The sequence below is a fragment of the Channa argus genome, unplaced genomic scaffold (assembly GCF_033026475.1).
Source record: "Channa argus isolate prfri unplaced genomic scaffold, Channa argus male v1.0 Contig119, whole genome shotgun sequence".
In the NCBI taxonomy this organism is placed as follows: Eukaryota; Metazoa; Chordata; class Actinopteri; order Anabantiformes; family Channidae; genus Channa; species Channa argus.
Genome location: NW_027125338.1, coordinates 78,001 through 84,000, shown reverse-complemented (window position 1 = coordinate 84,000; position 6,000 = coordinate 78,001). Strand labels below are relative to the sequence as shown.

Sequence of the window (6,000 nt, the reverse complement as noted above, 5' to 3'; positions counted from 1 at the left end):
CAGCATGTGCAAATTGGTCAAAGAAATCGAAAAGGGTTATGCGAGACTACAGAAGAAAGTTAAGAACCAATTTCTAAACAGCCTCAGTTTGGACAAAGCCACCACATACTATTAATCGAAATAGAGACTTTCTCCAATGAAAAATAGCTGCACTTGCAGCAGCAGCCCTAGGATGTCAATTACAACAGGCGGAGATCCTGTCCACTATACTAACGAGGACTGGAACAGCACTGGGCCCGGCCATGCCCCTGGTGTAGTTACGCTGTTCTGATGCCATTACTTTTAATCGCTCAAGGTTGGACAAAAAGGCATCACTTGTCAAATTACGCCCCTACGTTCTCCGGCAATCTGCATTTGAAAAGGAACGTTACCTACGGGCCTGAATGTGAAAGCCTGCTTTTGCCTACGCTCTGAAGTAGCTCGTCAAAGTCGCCGGTATCTGTGGTGTAGCGGTTATTAAGTTTGCCTAACACGTGAAAGGTCCCTGGCCTGAAATCAGGCAGAAACACAATTGTTGTTATTTTAAGATGACATTTACACTCAAGCTGTGTCAGTGGGTTGACTAAGTTCTTACACATGCTTGCTCCGTAAAACAACCTGAAATCACAGAATGGCACACATAGAGACTACCTTCCAAACCGTCTTAAGTACAAAAACAAAAGGTTAGGGGACTCTTGGCATCGTACGCAAGACAGAGGTGGTGTAATGCCGAAGCCCGGGATCGAACCAGAGACCTTTAGATCTTCAGTCTAACGCTCTCCCAACTGAGCTATTTTGGCACAACACCCGATGACTTCTTCTGGCCATCATTTGGAAATGCAAGCCTCCTCAACCAAGCCGAAGACGTATTGCGGGAAATTTCAACTGTCCGGGACAAAGGCAAAAAGACTCTCCCCGTCGGGGAATCGAACCCCGGTCTTCCGCGTGACAGGCGGAGATACTGTCCACTATACTAACGAGGACTGGAAAAGCACTGCTCGTTTGCAGTCACGCCAGAGTAGTCGCTGGACAAAGGCTGTGTGCCTTTGACTGAGCGGACCATTACTGGCTAAAGTTGCAATGGTCGTCGTTCAATTTCAGTTTTGAGTACCTGTTGAGGAGTTCCTTTCCTGCAATTGCATGCCCTCTTCTTGGTGCACGCGATATGGCAAACAGCATGTGCAAATTGGGCAAAGAAATCGAAAAGGGCAAGCAGCAAGTGCAAATTGGTCAAAGAAATCGAAAAGGGTTATGCGAGACTACAGAAGAAAGTTAAGAACCAATTTCTAAACAGCCTCGGTTTGGACAAAGCCACCACATACTATTAATCGAAATAGAGACTTTCTCCCATGAAAAATAGCTGCACTTGCAGCAACAGCCCTAGGATGTCAATTACAAAAGGCGGAGATACTGTCCACTATACTAACGAGGACTGGAACAGCACTGCCCCCGGCCATGCCCCTGTTGTAGTTACGCCGTTCTGATGCCATTACTTTTACTCGCTCAAGGTTGGACAAAAATGAATCAATTGTCAATTTACGCTCCTACGTTCTCCGTCAATCTGCATTTGAAAAGGAACGTTACCTACGGGCCTGAATGTGAAAACCTGCTTTTGCCTGTTAGATCTTTTGCAGTCACTCCAGAGTAGTCGCCGAAAAAAGGCTGTGTCTTTGACAGAGCGGACGATTACTGGCTAAAGTTGCAATGGTCGTTATTCAATTTCAGTTTTCAGTATCTGTTGACTACAATTGCGCGCCCTCTTCTTGTTGGACGCGATATGGCAAACAGCATGTGCAAATTGGTCAAAGAAATCAAAAAGGGTTTTGCGAGACTACAGAAGATTGTTAAGAACCAATTTCTAAACAGCCTTTGTTTCTCCCATGAAAAACAGCTGCACTGAAGAAGCAGCCCTAGGATGTCAATTACCACAGCTTCAATCCCCTCTCCACGCTACACTGGCTTAGCATTGGACCGATCAGCCTCCACATATGAGCATGGTCCCCATTAAGCTGAGAAAGTACCTATTGTGCACTAGGATTTTGGAAAGCCCCTTAGAGTCGACCTTGCACGATAATGTGTCGCTTTGTGGTTAGATGCTACCCTCTGAAAGTAATGCCCTACGTGGCTAAATTCTGTAGTGTAGTGGATATCACCTTGGCCTAACATGCATAAAGGTCCCTCGTTCGAAATCAGGCAGAAACCCTTTTGCTATCCATTATCATGTGCACAGTCAGTCTGGGTGGATTGCCTTGTAAAAGGGGTTGTCTCAGCTCTAACAATTAGAAAGGCAACACTTTTGGTTTTAGTACTACAAAGTTCGATAAAGATCCTTTCATCCCAAAACCCCTGAGGAGTAAACTTCCACGACCGTGGTATTCTTCTTGCTGGGAAGCTACGCTCTGAAGTAGCTCGTCAAAGTCGCCGATTTCTGTGGTGTAGCGGTTATCAAGTTCGCCTCACACGTGAAAGGTCCCTGGCCTGAAACCAGGCAGAAACACAATTGTTGTTATTTAAAGATGACATTAACACTCAAGCTGTGTCAGTGGGTTGACTAAGTTCTTACACATGCTTGCAATGGTCGTCGTTCAATTTCAGTTTTGAGTTACCTGTTGAGGAGTTCCTTTCCTGCAATTGCATGCCCTCTTCTTGGTGCACGCGATATGGCAAACAGCATGTGCAAATTGGTCAAAGAAATTGAAAAGGGTTATGCGAGACTACAGAAGAAAGTTAAGAACCAATTTGTAAACAGCCTCAGTTTGGACAAAGCCACCACATACTATTAATCGAAATAGAAACCTTCTCCAATGAAAAATAGCTGCACTTGCAGAAGCAGCCCTAGGATGTCAATTACAACAGGCGGAGATCCTGTCCACTATACTAACGAGGACTGGAACAGCACTGGCCCCGGCCATGCCCCTGGTGTAGTTACGCCGTTCTGATGCCATTAGTTTTACTCGCACAAGGTTGGATAAAAATGCATCACTTGTCAAATTACGCCCCTACGTTCTCCGGCAATCTGCAATTGAAAAGGAACGTTACCTACGGGCCTGATAGTGAAAGCCTGCTTTTGCCTACGCTCTGAAGTAGCCCGTCAAAGTCGCCGGTATCTGTGGTGTAGCGGTTATCAAGTTCGCCTCACACGTGAAAGGTCCCTAGCCTGAAATCAGGCAGAAACACAATTGTTGTTATTTTAAGATGACATTCACACTCAAGCTGTGTCAGTGGGTTGACTAAGTTCTTACACATGCTTGCTCCGTAAAACAACCTGAAATCACAGAATGGCACACATAGAGACTACCTTCCGAACCGTCTTAAGTACAAAAACAAAAGTTTAGGGGCCTCTTGGCATCGTAAGCCGGACAGAGGTGGTGTAATGCCGAAACACGGGATCGAACCAGGGACCTTCAGATCTTCAGTCTAACGCTCTCCCAACTGAGCTATTTCGGCACAACAACCGATGACTTCTTCTGGCCATCATTTGCAAATGCAAGCCTCCTCAACCAAGCCAAAGACGTATTGCGGGAAATTTCAACTGTCCGGGACAAAGGCAAAAAGACTCTTCCCGTCGGGGAATCGAACCCCGGTCTTCCGCGTGACAGGCGGAGATACTGTCCACTATACTAACGAGGACTGGAAAAGCACTGCTCGTTTGCAGTCACGCCAGAGTAGTCGCTGGACAAAGGCTGTGTGCCTTTGACTGAGCGGACCATTACTGGCTAAAGTTGCAATGGTCGTCGTTCAATTTCAGTTTTGAGTACCTGTTGAGGAGTTCCTTTCCTGCAATTGCATGCCCTCTTCTTGGTGCACGCGATATGGCAAACAGCATGTGCAAATTGGGCAAAGAAATCGAAAAGGGCAAGCAGCAAGTGCAAATTGGTCAAAGAAATCGAAAAGGGTTATGCGAGACTACAGAAGAAAGTTAAGAACCAATTTCTAAACAGCCTCGGTTTGGACAAAGCCACCACATACTATTAATCGAAATAGAGACTTTCTCCCATGAAAAATAGCTGCACTTGCAGCAGCAGCCCTAGGATGTCAATTACAAAAGGCGGAGATACTGTCCACTATACTAACGAGGACTGGAACAGCACTGCCCCCGGCCATGCCCCTGTTGTAGTTACGCCGTTCTGATGCCATTACTTTTACTCGCTCAAGGTTGGACAAAAATGAATCAATTGTCAAATTACGCTCCTACGTTCTCCGTCAATCTGCATTTGAAAAGGAACGTTACCTACGGGCCTGAATGTGAAAACCTGCTTTTGCCTGTTAGATCTTTTGCAGTCACTCCAGAGTAGTCGCCGAAAAAAGGCTGTGTCTTTGACAGAGCGGACGATTACTGGCTAAAGTTGCAATGGTCGTTATTCCATTTCAGTTTTGAGTATCTGTTGACTACAATTGCGCGCCCTCTTCTTGTTGGACGCGATATGGCAAACAGCATGTGCAAATTGGTCAAAGAAATCAAAAAGGGTTTTGCGAGACTACAGAAGATTGTTAAGAACCAATTTCTAAACAGCCTTTGTTTCTCCCATGAAAAACAGCTGCACTGAAGAAGCAGCCCTAGGATGTCAATTACCACAGCTTCAATCCCCTCTCCACGCTACACTGGCTTAGCATTGGACCGATCAGCCTCCACATATGAGCATGGTCCCCATTAAGCTGAGAAAGTACCTATTGTGCACTAGGATTTTGGAAAGCCCCTTAGAGTCGACCTTGCACGATAATGTGTCGCTTTGTGGTTAGATGCTACCCTCTGAAAGTAATGCCCTACGTGGCTAAATTCTGTAGTGTAGTGGATATCACCTTGGCCTAACATGCATAAAGGTCCCTCGTTCGAAATCAGGCAGAAACCCTTTTGCTATCCATTATCATGTGCACAGTCAGTCTGGGTGGATTGCCTTGTAAAAGGGGTTGTCTCAGCTCTAACAATTAGAAAGGCAACACTTTTGGTTTTAGTACTACAAAGTTAGCTATATATAGCTGAGCTATTTCGGCACAACAACCGATGACTTCTTCTGGCCATCATTTGCAAATGCAAGCCTCCTCAACCAAGCCAAAGACGTATTGCGGGAAATTTCAACTGTCCGGGACAAAGGCAAAAAGACTCTTCCCGTCAGGGAATCGAACCCCGGTCTTCCACGTGACAGGCGGAGATACTGTCCACTATACTAACGAGGACTGGAAAAGCACTGCTCGTTTGCAGTCTCGCCGGAGTAGTCGCTGTACAAAGGCTGTGTGCCTTTGACTGAGCGGACCATTACTGGCTAAAGTTGCAATTGTCGTCGTTCAATTTCAGTTTTGAGTACCTGTTGAGGAGTTCCATTCCTGCAATTGCATGCCCTCTTCTTGGTGCACGCGATATGGCAAACAGCATGTGCAAATTGGTCAAAGAAATCGAAAAGGGCAAGTAGCAAGTGCAAATTGGTCAAAGAAATCGAAAAGGGTTATGCGAGATTACAGAAGAAAGTTAAGAACCAATTTCTAAACAGCCTCAGCTTGGACAAAGCCACAACATACTATTAATTGAAATAGAGACTTTCTCCCATGAAAAATAGCTGCACTTGCAGCAGCAGCCCTAGGATGTCCATTACAACAGGCGGAGATACTGTCCACTATACTAATGAGGACTGGAACAGCACTGCCCCCGGCCATGCCCCTGGTGTAATTACGCCGTTCTGATGCCATTACTTTTAATCGCTCAAGGTTGGACAAAAAAGCATCACTTGTCAAATTACGCCCCTACGTTCTCCGGCAATCTGCATTTGAAAAGGAACGTTACCTACGGGCCTGAATATGAAAGCCTGCTTTTGCCTGTTAGATCTTTTGCAGTCACTCCAGATTAGTCGCCAAAAAAAGGCTGTGTCTTTAACAGAGCGGACAATTACTGGCTAAAGTTGCAATGGTCGTTATTCAATTTCAGTTTTGAGTATCTGTTGACTACAATTGCGCGCCCTCTTCTTGTTGGACGCGATATGGCAAACAGCATGTGCAAATTGGTCAAAGAAATCAAAAAGGGTTTTGCGA

General features: G+C 45.6%; 1 non-coding gene across 1 annotated transcript; it reads right to left on the bottom strand.

Annotated features, from left to right (window-relative positions):
- Positions 1-890: 890 nt before the first annotated feature.
- Positions 891-962, bottom strand: trnad-guc (transfer RNA aspartic acid (anticodon GUC)). Its single transcript has one exon. It is a non-coding gene; the product is annotated as a tRNA-Asp (tRNA).
- Between the last annotated feature and the right edge of the window lie 5,038 nt (positions 963-6,000).